This window comes from Trachurus trachurus, assembly GCF_905171665.1.
Source record: "Trachurus trachurus genome assembly, chromosome: 8".
Taxonomy (NCBI): Eukaryota; Metazoa; Chordata; class Actinopteri; order Carangiformes; family Carangidae; genus Trachurus; species Trachurus trachurus.
This window is the reverse complement of record NC_139905.1, coordinates 5,106,407-5,119,943: the sequence shown is the minus strand read 5'-3', so window position 1 is coordinate 5,119,943 and position 13,537 is coordinate 5,106,407. Positions and strand designations below refer to the sequence as shown.

The 13,537-nt window shown below is 40.4% G+C and overlaps 1 protein-coding gene across 1 annotated transcript in view; it reads left to right on the top strand.

The window, feature by feature from the left end:
• asic2 (acid-sensing (proton-gated) ion channel 2) overlaps positions 1–13,537 on the top strand; it is a gene marked incomplete at both ends in the record, with an annotated part of 510,218 nt that overhangs the window by 63,209 nt on the left and 433,472 nt on the right. The window lies entirely within an intron of this gene.

Here is a 13,537-nt window from a genome sequence, read left to right as displayed (position 1 = left end):
GAAGAAAGACAAGGCAAGAAGAAAGGAAAAAGCAGGAAGAGGGAAGGAGTAGGAAAAAAGAAGAAAAGGAAAGAAGCAGAAGAAGGAAAAAGACAAGAAGAAGAATGAAGAAGGAGGAGGAAAGAAGCAGAAAAGGGAAAGAAGACAAGGAGAATAAGGAAGAGGACAGAAGCAGAAGAAGGAAAAAGGAGATGGATGAGGGAAAAAGGAGAAGAAGGAAGAGGGGAGAAGGAAAATGGAAAAAGAGGAGAGGAAGGAAGAGGAAAGAAGGGAAAGGAGACAAAGAAGGAAGAGGAAAGAAGGAGAAGGAAAAAAAGAGGAGAAGCTTTTTGTTGGGACATGAGTGAACCCAGTGGATGAACCTGTCCATTAATCAAGTGATTATCTCTTCATTTAATCAATAGCTAAAGGTGATTGAACGGCCTCGTGTACTTTAGAGCTTCTGGTTGTTTGTGTGGCTTCAGCTCGGTCCCATGAGGAGGACGGAGTTCAAACAGCAGCTCATTACCAGCTACAGGTGGCAACACTGAACTCAACCAGCTTAACTCAATATATAAGATGACAGTCTGGATCAATGAGTTTGATTAGAACCGCATCCAAAGGTTGATTAATTATTGCTTTTTCTGTCCAGTTGTTTCATAAAGTGACAGAAATTTTCTCTATTTGTTTTAATAGTTTTGTCTGAAAAGCAACAAATCGTCATCTGAAGCGATATCAGTTTGATTAATAACTAATAAAACACTGAATCAGTTTATTGATAATTAGTTGCAGCACTAATGGAGATACAGTGGGAATAGTCGATCAGTTGATCAGCAAAAAAAAATAATACAGTAATTGTGAGCTTTCTGTTAATTATTCAGCTGGTTGTGGGAACCATTGTTCAGATAACGCAGGACATTTGATGGTGTCGACTTGGGCTAGTTATTATTTTTTGTGCTCGCAGATTTATCAATTTTAATTTTAATTAATCGGCAGAAAACAATGGAATAAGCCCAGAGCTGCTGCTGCTGCTGCTGCTGCGTTAGTTTGTGCAACAAAGGGACACACACATACACACACACACACATCCACACTACATATTATAATGATTTAATTGACTGTATTTGTTCTACATGTTGTGCGTCGTGCACAGTGACAGATTATCAGCACCTCGACCTGACGACGACGACTCCAGCTCGAGGCGGCGAGTACTTATCTGTTCACAGCCGGTAGGACAACAAAACAATAACACAATGTCTTCTAAAGTTTGATTTACAGTTTTCTATTATGGAAAAAAGAAAAAGAAAGAAAGTTAATATCTGAAGGAATATCTGGTTTGAGGAGAGGCTGACAGCCGTATCTGATTGAGCCCAGACTGGTTTTTAAATGGCAGAGGCTTTATGAAGTCTGTTTCGTCTGCCACTCACTCCCTCGTCTCTAAAAAAAAACAACCGACGGTCTATAATCAGATTCTGACTGTCAACCAGACCTCACGCTTTTATTTTATAATAAATATTTATTCTTAAACACAGTAAATCCCCATTAGAAAAAGGAGCACTACTGTCTATTTTCTCTAATAACTGCTGTACTTGACTGTACCTCTGGGTTACGGCCCTGCACTGTGAGAAGTATGTGTGTGTGTGGGAAAGGAAATTAGTTTTTTTTTTTTTTTTTTTTAAAGCTTAATCACAGATGACAGATAAACTCTTGCAGGTTTTATTTTCTGACCCCTGTAGATCCAGACACTCTGAGGTTCATGGTGAAGTTCACTTCTTGATTTAAAGAGACTCACTTAACACACATTTCAGTCCTTTACTGCCGCTGCTGTGATAGATTAAAGTTCCTGTTTTTAATTCATTTTCACCATGTTATAACAGGGATGACAGTGTCTCAGTAATCTTAGTGAAAGAACAAAAAATGACGGTGACGTTTGATGCTTTTTTCTGTTTTTATCTCGACACAAATTGAAATATTTTTATGGACTGTTTGATGAACAAAAGCTGTTTTGTTTGTGTGCAGGCTCTGTGAATCTCTAATGGCTGCTGTTTTTCACACTTTCTTCTTCACAGGATGAATTAATAAGACAGGGTTTGAAAAAAAATCATATTAATCATGATTTTCAGATGAATATGTCAATATTGGAGGATACTTCTTGGTGCTTTTGTTCATTTATGCTGCAGTTTAGACTTGTAGCTATAGGGTTGTACTGTATGATTCAATATGGTCATAAAAAATGTCTATGTCACTAAATTACATGCGGAATCAAGGAAATATTGTTATTTAAAGGTAGAGTCTGTAGGATTTGCCTTAAAAAAATAACAAAATATAGACTTTTACCACAGAAATCCTGCCTCATCCTCGCCTATGGGCTTCTACTCATGTGTAGCGCCTGTATTTTGATGTTTTGGCGTAATCGGGACGTTTCTGGGCGTAATCGGTGTGTTTGGCGTGCAGCACCGTGGGCTTGTATAAAAACTACCACCAAGACTGAGACTGGACGCCGTCAAGCTGGGAGAAAACCAACATACCAACATATGTGTGGTTGAGTTTTTTCAGTTTTATTCCAATAGTATAATGTTTTCCTTTGATAAAGTTGATGCACGTCCTTGACTAGATTTGAGCCCGAGGGGAAGGGCCCAGTTTGAATGCTGCAAACTCCAGACCCGACCTGTAACTTACATTCACCAGGTTGTACTTGCAGCTCTTTCTTGGAGAACCCTTTAAATTTTCACCTGATTCAGATTCAGATTCAGATTCTTTATTCTTGTCATTCTACATGTTGAAAACACAGAGAATGAAAAGCGTTTATCACAACCAGTGAGAAAAAGATAAAAAAGAACACAATAAATAACCTAAGAACCTAAAGAATTACTATTAGGAACTCAAAACCTATATAATAAATAAATAAAACACATTGTTAGGCAGTGACGTGTTGGGGTAACGTCAGTTATGTAGTTAAAGGGGAACTATGCAAGTCCGCTCGCTTTTCCGCTGTTCTGGTTACGCTGCTCTCAGCCATGTGCATTTGTTTACAACAAAGCTGGCGAAAAATCAATAAAGGGAGTGTGGATAACGTTACATAACATAAACGATGTTACAGTGTGTTTGTGTGGTCTTAATCGTCATAAACAAAAGATTAGGGGTTACAGAGCGCGTTTGTGTCGCGGTGTGCAGAGATGAGAGTTGGGACACCGGGGGCGGCGACCGATTAACTTACACTGATGTTGCAAGGTTGGTTTTCAGCCGTGAGACGCCAGATGAAGACAGAGAGCCTCCGTTCTCACTCGTAATAAGTCACAAGTCATGTAGTTAACCATCACAATTACTCCGGAGACTTTTAATGAAGGTAAAAATGTAGCATAGCCACGAGAGAAATCCTGCTTAGTTCAGCTTTAATTCAGTGCAGAGGACCGTTAATGCTGCCGACCTATCCAACCTCACCAACAGTTAAAATCCTCGGTCGTCGGTTGGTTTGGCGACAGAGCGTCTATAAAGCTGCTCGGCCGCCGGCTGCTGTGAACAGGGTTCAGTCTCCCAGATTGAGGTTGCACATTAGACTGGGTTAGTAGGGCCGCCTGATTATCAGACTGAATGGTGACCGTGTTAGCTCGTGTGTGAGTTATTTATTTATTTATGTATCTAGGTGTGTGTGTGTGTGTGTGTGTGTGTGTGTGTGTGTGTTGTATAAATGCCTGCAGGTGTTTTGTGATTCACAGCCAGCGCCGGCCCATAAAAACACAGCTTTAGAGGAGGAAGGAGAGATTTTTTTCTGAGGTGTATTTCTGCAGCACCGACACAGAAGCAATATCCAACTCGAGTGGCGGAATAAATATTTACAGGAAATTGGAGAAAGCAGCTCTTCTTGTGTGTGCGTTTGTGTGCTTTTTTTTTTTTTTTTCTCGAGCACCGGCGCAGATACAACACCCTCTCCTGCCTCTTCTCACCTATTTCTGTTTTTTTTTTTTTTTTCTCACATATCCTGATTTCACAGAACAGGACGTGTTTAAATAAGTTTCCTTCCCGCGTGTCTTGTCCTATAGATGCAGACAGGATGTTATCTTTGTAGCTTTGTGTCTTTTATATTCCAAAACAAAATCAGCTGGATCAGAGTTCATATTTCAGTTTCATTTCTATCTGCTGCTGAGAGGACGACGGTGTCTCTGCCTGGATTTCTCTGAAGAAATCAATCGTTGAATAAAAAAATCTGAGCGATGATGATGATTCTGTCAAAGTGGAAAACATCGCCCAGGAAAAGTGTTATTAAGCTCTAGCAAGAGACGCACAGGTTGACACAAGCACAAACACACACACACCGCCTCAAATATAACCTGATTGCTTTGAAGTTTTGATGGCAAGTTGCTCAAAACACAAAGATTTCATAATTGAGATTTTGGAAAAATTGATTTGATGCAGCTCAGACTTGTCACTGCTTTTTACAGAGCAGAAGAAACAAATATAGTTTAAAAGCTTTGTTCAATATACATTTTCACTGTAATAGTAAGAGAAACTAAGCAAGAATTGTACCTTCATTAAACAAGTAACGCACCAATATCTTTACCAGTGTGGGCTTCGTTTAAATGTCTTCATATTCCTGTCCAGATCGATGTGATGAGAGGTAATTGTCACTTGATTTGAGCAGGACGTCCAGCCATCCGCCGCCATCGCCACTCGTTGAACTTGAGAAAGCGACGGCTTCACATCGTTCTTAGTTCTTTAGTACAATGCAGGAAGAACCTTTTCTTTTCTGAGAAGTGTGGTCGGCTCGGTATCTGGCACCGTGGCTCCAATGTTTGAATCATTTCACAGAAGCCCGGATTTTCAACCAGACTGTAGGGTCGCATGTCTTTACAGATAAAGTTGGAAATTGTTACCGTGATGTTTTTCTCCCGAGCTGAGTTTCGGCCCTAGTTTCTGACTAAAGGTGCTCGTTACCTTGCGCTGCAGCTGCCGTGGTAACCCTGCAAAAGGTGCATGGACGGTCGGCGTTGTGTGAAATCCCATGGCACCTTAGTAGGTAGTTGGAGAGATTAGTGGTGTTACCGTGGTATTTTACTTAGCTTTTACAAACAGCGAGCGGCTTATTTAGAAAATCTCTGTCTTTGCAAAAGCCAAAGTGTTTCCACACACTGGACCGAAACGATGGCTTGAAAATGTCTCGCTCGCCGGCTTCTCCTCTGCCATCCACCACGTTTTGTACATTTGCTACAACAGACAGGCAGACTGAATCGAGTAACGTTTAATGTGTCTTTATCATTACAAGTGCCAAAAAAACAAACAAAACACATCCATTTGAATTTGCCGTGCTTAAATCCAATGTGCAATTTCCTAGTTTCGATAGAATCGATTGTTAAATCGATATATGTTGCCTGGAAGGCCAACCTGCCGAGCACAGATCAATGTAGTTGGATCGTAGGAATATAAATCGATGCACTGATGTAGTAGATGACTTTCATAGTTCTCCTTTCAATGACTTTATCAAAAGTCTGGGTGGATTAAACTAAGGAAGCTTCAGTTGCTGGTGTGTTGATCGTATCGTCCACTCAGATGCTGTGGTGCCGTGGTCGCCCCCGGCCTCTCGCTTCTCTGTGGCAGGAAGCAAAACAACAATATAGTTTCCCTACAGAGTCAGAGCAGCATCACATTGTTATAATAATTTCATACCTCTTTTACAAAAACAGCTGGATGGAGCGGCTTCCTCATGTAAACTGCTCCGTCTGAGTGTTTTGCTGTTTGCTGCTGTAAGTGGTGGACGTTCAGACTGGGATGTGAGAGGAGGAAATACCCACATCCCAGACAGATTCAGACTATTCTTCTCTCTCTCTCTGTGTCTGTGTCTCAGACTTGTAAACAGAGGAGCGAGCGAACGTGGAGCAGATGAGTTGGATTGCTTCCTAATCCAAGCAGCAGCTATTAGCATTAATAAACGTGTCTCCCTAAAAAGCCCCCACGTATAATCAGCTTAATGGTAAAAAACCAGTGCAGGCAAACACAAGACACAAGTTTCTCTAATGCGGCTAATGACGGTTTTAGTGCCACCCACTGAAAATTCATGGATGGAAATCACACACACACACAGACACACACACACACAGAGCAAAGCAGAGAGGAGGGGATTTGCTCTGTGAATACCAGAGGAGGAGGTTCATTCGTCTCACGTTTGGCAGCAGGTTTCTCTCTCTTCTTGTTTGCGGGGCGGAGCGCTCGGCGGAAGGTTTGATCGCCTGTTCTAACTCAGGGTGTCCTCGCTGCAGACGGCGTCACAGCTGATCGGCCCGACGACGGCTGCAGTCAACCTTGAAGCGAATGCAGTGCCAATTAAGGTCACTGATTTATGTTGGGGCCGATTTAATGGTGGTTGTGGTTGTGGTTGTTGTTTTTCCATCTGACCTGTTAGACAGAAAGTTCCTGTTTATAACTGGCTCTGAAATATTTAGTCACTTACTCTTCCTTTAAACAGGTAGCACAGATGGATAGTTGTGATATTTTCTGGTTGGTTCACAAACAAAATAGGTTTCGGTAACACTTTATTTGACGCCTATCTCTATAAATCATTATAACAATACTTAATAGTTATAATGCAGTTATAGCACTGTATAACTATAGTTATAAACACTCATAAATGATCATAATGCTTTATAACAATAGGCATAACACACTATAAAGCATTTTATCATGACTTATAAGGTCAGGTATTATAATACTGTACGTTATAATTGTTAGTAACTCACTGACAATGCCCAAATCAATAATGCATTATAAATATAGTTACAAAGTGTTATAATTGTCTTATAAACGTGTATAACTATCATTATAAACACTCATAAATGATCATAATGCTTTATAACAATAAGCATAACACATTATAGAGCAATTATAACTCTACTTGACCATATAAGCCATTATAAATGCTCTATAATGTGTTATGCTTATTGTTATAAAGTCTTATGATCATTTATGAGTGTTTATAATGATAGTTATACACGTTTATAAGACAATTATAACACTTTGTAACTATATTTATAATGCATTATTGATTTGGGCATTGTCAGTGAGTTACTAACAATTATAACGTATTATAATACCTGACCTTATAAGTCATGATAAAATGCTTTATAGTGTGTTATGATTATTGTTATAAAGCATTATGATCATTTATGAGTGTTTATAACTATAGTTATACAGTGCTATAACTGCATTATAACTCATAAGTATGGTTATAATGCGTTTATAGAAATAGGCGTCAAATAAAGTGTTACCAAGGTTTCACATTGATGGACGTTGCTGAGCTGCTGCTGCTCTTTACAGAGGAATAATTTTCCTCCCATCACTCTCGCTCGTCTGGGTAAATATCTAATGAAGAGAAGGTCTAGACCTGCTCTGTTTGTTGAACCCTCTGTTGTGAATTGGGGCTGTGTAAATAAAAACCGGCTTGACGAGAGCCTGCAGGTTGTTTTGAATGTTGGATTCCTTCTCATTATTAATACATTTTTTTTACAGAAAACATCACTAAAATGCCTCCTCCCTGTCTCCACATGCAGCTGATAGAGTAATCAACAGGTCAGAGCAGACACACACACACACACACACCGTTATGGAGGGGGAGAAAAAGACCTGTTGATCTTTTATTATCAGATAAGTAACATCACACAAAACTCACACTTTTCACTACAGTTGTGTTGTGAAAAAATATTATTTTCTTACACATTTGAGTGGCTGCATGTGGAGACGGTGACACGTCCTTGATGAAATATCAGAAATCAAATCACAATGCTGAGAAATCCAACATTTGAGTAGCAGGGATGTACTGTACCAAATGTTGGGCTTTTTGACGGGGGTCGGTTTCTGCTGAACCGTAGAACATCAACTGAACCGAACCCTACGCACGCAACGCAATAACGATTATGATTACATGAAGGTTTACGAACAATATTTTGCCCTCCCTGAACGACGATGTTCAAATCATTCTCAGCACAGCATCACCGGCATTGTCACAAACCAAAAAATAAAATCAGCTAGCTTGATGCTAACATATAATGGAAAACACCATAAGCTGGGTAACGAAAATTAGTATCGCTACAGTCATTTTAAACCAACAACAGCTGTAATTTTAACAAAAACATTACTAACATGGTGTTAGTAACATGGGGTATTCAGTTTTGATTCGGCCAAATCTTAAACAGCGGATTTGGCAGAGCCCCAAAAATCAGGATGCAACACATCCCTATTAAGGATCCTGCAGACTCACACACATGTTAACACACACTCGCACCATGAATCCAGTGTGTTCTTGGTGTAAAAAACCATTTTGTTTGTAATGTGTGAACTAGGTCTGACCGATTAAAGGAATAGTTCACCAAAAAATGAAATCCAGTCATTAGTGACTCCCCCTCATGCTGATGAATACTCTGGAGTAGTTTTTTATTCCTCAAAGTGCATCTGGAGACCTGGGAGGCCGGTTCCTAGTCCAACCAAAACTTTATATGAGAGTAATAGGGCCCGACACAAAAACATCCCTAAAACTACACAAAAACCATTTAATATTCCTTCACACTGCTCGTCCACTGCAATCCAAGTGTCCTGAAGGGAGATAGTCCAGAGTTTACCCAAAACTATGTTTAGTTTTTTGGTGAAGTATTCCTTTAATCTTATTTTGCAATATCAACATGCACAATAAACATATCGTAAAAATTGAGTGAGGGGCCGGCTCCTTTCCAACCAAGGAATAAAGTCTTGTGTTTTTAGTATGTTTATTGGGAAAAGTTGTGAAATGACCTTGGCTGGAACAAATAAAAAATGAAAAATGAAAAAAAGCACACCTGAATATTAATAGTCATTGTGTCAACAGTGTCATCGCACATCGGACATGTTGCTGACATCATGCAGGCCTGATGCTGAACCAACCAGCAGATACAAATACATCCCATTGCTTGGTGCTAAACGGTGAAACAGTGACGGCATCGGCAGCAGGTTGGAGTTAGTCGACATGTCACCAGAGCTGCTGTGACTTGTTGTGTCTGAGCAGCACTTGAGCTCTTGTCATGACTGTTGAGAGCTGCATTTGAACTTCAATACCATGTTTACACTGAAGATGAAGAGCCCTGACACACACAAACACACACACACACACACACACACACACACACACACACACACACACACACACACACACACACACACACACACACACACACACACACACACAAATATATACAGTATGTAGAAGCAGAAGAGGAGTTGTATGACAGAGTCGTTTCCCTGTCTCTACACAGACACTACATGCCTCGAATGCCTCCGGCTGTGAGATAACGTCTCTCTTTCATTCTTCAGAAACATTTTACAAACATAAAACTTCTTCAACCTCGTCATTGTGCGTTTTTTTTTTTTTTTTTCTTTCCACTCGACAGGGATTAAAGATGCAGAGCTGAGAATGTGTCGCCTGACTTGGACTCAGTAACATATGGCTCTTTGTATCAGTGTATAATGGCTTCAAGCAGCTCAGTGTGATTCCTCACCACACACACACACACATTAATAACTCTGTTCAGCAGCAGCCACAGATAAGGCCCGTCATCTCTCTACTGTTACTGGCCTCTTCATTGAGAGAGCGTGGAGTAATTAATTTGTTGGTGGTTGCTCCCTCCCAGAGGCTTTGTCATGTTTCAAGGTCTCTTTCAAGCTGAAGTTCCCTTTAGCATCTTTCTCCCCCCCCGAATCAGAGAAAAAAATCTTATAAATGTAAATTTAAATAGCTCATTTGCATATTCATGTCAAGTGCCTTAGCTCCGAGTGTGTGTGTTTGAGTGTGTGTCGTGACAATGCAGGTGTGTTCACTGACGATGTTGACGGCTGTGAAACGAGACGCTCCGGTGTGAGAGGTGCTCGGCTAACCTGAGTGTGTGTTATTGTACCTCGCTTTGTGTGTGTGTGTGTGTGTGTTTAAACCCCTAACGAAGCTGCCTTGACGACAAGATGTGGATGTGTTCTTCGCTCTGTGCTGCTGTTATAATAATCATCCACAGAAAGACATTATTTATTCACAGAGGGGAATTAGGAATATAATAAATAAATCAAAACAACATTTTGAGCTGGTTTTCTCAGCCTGGATAAATTTAGTGTTTCCCGGGGACCTTGGACTCCTCCGGCTGAGCAGAAAACTTGGATCCGAAGGGGTTTTTCATGCAGTTCTGTAAATTAGCAGCCGCGGTTTGGAGCCAAGAATCGCCTGGGCCGGGGTCAAATCGCCACATTAATGCTTCTCTGGAGTTGAGTGGGTGTTGCTGCTAAATCCAACAACTCTCAGAAGGTTTATAACTGGAGAGCTCCCTGAATGGAATATATGAAGCTTAAATCCTACACATTCTGGGGGGTTTGTACTGTATCTGAATATATATATATATATATATATCTGAAAACAAATGAGTTTTCAGGAAGTCCAAAAGAGAAAAGAATCATGGATAAAATATAAGGTGATGAAATGAGGAGAGCCCTGTTACACTAGGGTTTAGAGACGTGTGCCACTGACAGATATTTAAAGTATTCTGCTTTAAGTCGACTTCACACTACTTTAAAACTGGTCTGTATCTCATGTGTAGTGAAATATGAGACTGCAGGGTTTTTCCTTGAATATCTAAGGCAAAGGCAAGTGTGTGTGCATGGGGGAGGGGCGGCTGTTCAGGTGCAGCTATAGGTCTGTCACAGTTATTACATAATCACCTGAAGACTGCAGTTATTTGAGCTGGCAGCAATTTGTTTTAGACTTAGAATTTATTCGTCCCAATAGAGAAACTTGTTTCCACTTGACTGGTCTTTTCCATAAAGGATATCATACAAATAAACACAGAGCAGCAGAACAGAATATCACACAAAAGCAGCAGACATGTCACAAACATTGTATGGCACATACATGAACTGTGACAGACATGGTGACAGAAAACAGGAGAAGTTTATTGTTCAGGGTGGCTATAAAGCTCTTTCCTATGCGAGCCTTTCTGAATTTAAGTGTGATATCTACATCTTGACAACCTTAATTTCTAATTATTCGTCGACCACATTTCGATAAGTATCTATCGACATAGCATCATGGATTTAGTGTCTTCTTCTTCATACAGTAAGGTGTCTGTATATTATTAAACTATGTTCAGGTTTATACTATAATAGTGACATCAGACGATCAGTGTAAAGACAATTGCACCGTTAATCACAGTTATTTGTATGGCTGTTAATCGTCAACCAAGATTTCATAGGTGATCTTGTTCATATTGAACTTAGCTGACCCTCGGGACATGTAGAAGCACTTTTCTATTTCTATTCCTATGACTTTGACCATGTATTTTGATTATATTGTCTTTTTCTGTTTGTGATTTGTGTGTCATGATGTCTGTGTGTGGCTGTTTTTTATACTGGGATTGCTGAGTGCCTGTCTGCACAACAAATTTACCAGCTGGTATTAATAAAGAAACCTTGACCTTGATAATTGTGACAGGCCTGTCTTTTCCTGAGTTGGGAAGATGTCCCCTCTGAGAAGTTGACTGTTTTGTGCTCTATATAGATGCAAATAAAATTAATTGTAAATAATCAAAAATGAGATGTTATGATTAATCAATATTGGGGAAAAAGTTGGTTATTTTACGCTACAGTTTCCCAGACTGACAGAAGGAGCTCCTGCTCAGCTCTAAACTTTGTGTGGGTCCTGAATAATGTTATAGAAAACAAAGAAAAACACGCACTCTCCAAAAAAAACTCTCAGGAACAAACTGAAGAGGTGCACGGCCAGAAGATAAACTTAAAGAAACAAAAGAAAGGCCAGGAGCACTCGTGAGAAGGACACAAGTGCTGCTGGCCTTTCTTTTGTTCCTGAATAATGTTATAAAAACCTTGATTCATGCTGTTATCATCCCTCAATAGGAATCATCTGTTTTTAATAGGTAAGAAGTGTTGGCCTGATCTGAGCTGAACTCTGTGCTGAAAGTCCCAATGGAGAAGTTTTTGTTGTTGTTCATTAGCAGCACATTCTCCAAAATAAGAGCCAACTGTTTTTATTTAGTAGTTCCCATAACTCACTGAAGTAACTGTTGATATCGCCAACACTGGGAAAAATAATGCTGCTAGTGGCCTTTATTGGGGGAGAAAGTGTTTTCAGGAGAATAATATTGCAATGATAGTGCACTTTTGAACGCTCCCTCACCGATATGAGACAGGAGAACAAAGCCTTTTGTATTCATGTCCCATAAATCACACTGCTGTTCTCCTGTATGGATAAACGTGACCAACACTGGGGACGCTGTGAATGTGATTGTGTGCACACATCATCATTATATATGTATTATATATACTATATACATAGCAGCCACCATGTCTGTGCACGTTCTGCATAGATTTCTCTGCTGGGTTTCAGGAAAAGCTCTCGCTGATTAAAAAGTCTTGTGGTGATGCTCCAGCAGATTTGATTAGCCCAAATACAAATGCATGCTTACATCCACACACACACATCCACACACACACACACAGCGTGACAACACCAAGAGAAAGCAACGCAAACCCAGACCAACAAACAAGTCCGCAGCAGGAGAAATCTCACCAGCTCAACATCCCATCAATAATTCAACAGCCACTGGCGTGAGAGGCAACACAAAGAGGAGAATTTGAGGAAGACAGAAGGAAAAAGAAGGAAAAGCAGAACAAGAGGACTGATGAAAGTAAAGGATAACTGAGGGCTACAAACTGAGAAGTATTTGCGTAATGATATTAGGAGGCGCTCGGCGGCAGCGGTCGCCCGCAGGGATACATATCGGCCTGTCTCTGAACTGATCATCGCTCCGTCCTCGGAGGAATTGACCTCGGTGCAGAGGCTCAGATCCTATTAGTCCAAATCGCTCTGCCATAATTAGTCTCTCACCAGCCATCTGACCTCTGCTCACCACATCTGCATAACTCCAATATGTTTCCCTTCACTTGGAGGAGTCTCTCCTCACTCCTCACCTCAGACGCACTGTAGAAGGAAAATCAATCCCTCCGGTTTTAATTATCCTTAGTTGCAAACTTTTTTGTGGTTCGGTAAAATAAAATCACTGTTTTCCATCCAGGGATGTCGAGAAATGTGGTAAAAAATCAGAACCAGTAGCAGAAAAACAGACAACAACAACACAAGCTGCTGCTGCTGCTGCTACACACTTTAACACACACTGACTATCCTGACGATAACGAGAATGATAATAATACTTTATGAATCCCCCGGGAGGAAATTCAGGTGTTACTTCAGTAGGCAGTAAAAGCAGATAATAAAAGCAAGAAAGCAAGTAATCAAAAGAGTAATTAAATAGTAGAATAAATAGATAGTTATATACAAATATTAAAAACACCAAAATTGTCCAAAAAATTGATTGACACTGTGTCTTTTGGAGTTCCAGGGGGGGGGTTCTGGCTGGCAATGGATTTTCCTGTTTGGAAGTTTGCTTCGCCGTTTGCAGAGCAGTGACGCTCCACCTGTGGAGCAGCTAACTAGGCTACCGCCGGATGAGCGGGTCATCACTAGCCTCACGTCACCAGGCTCTTCAGAGAG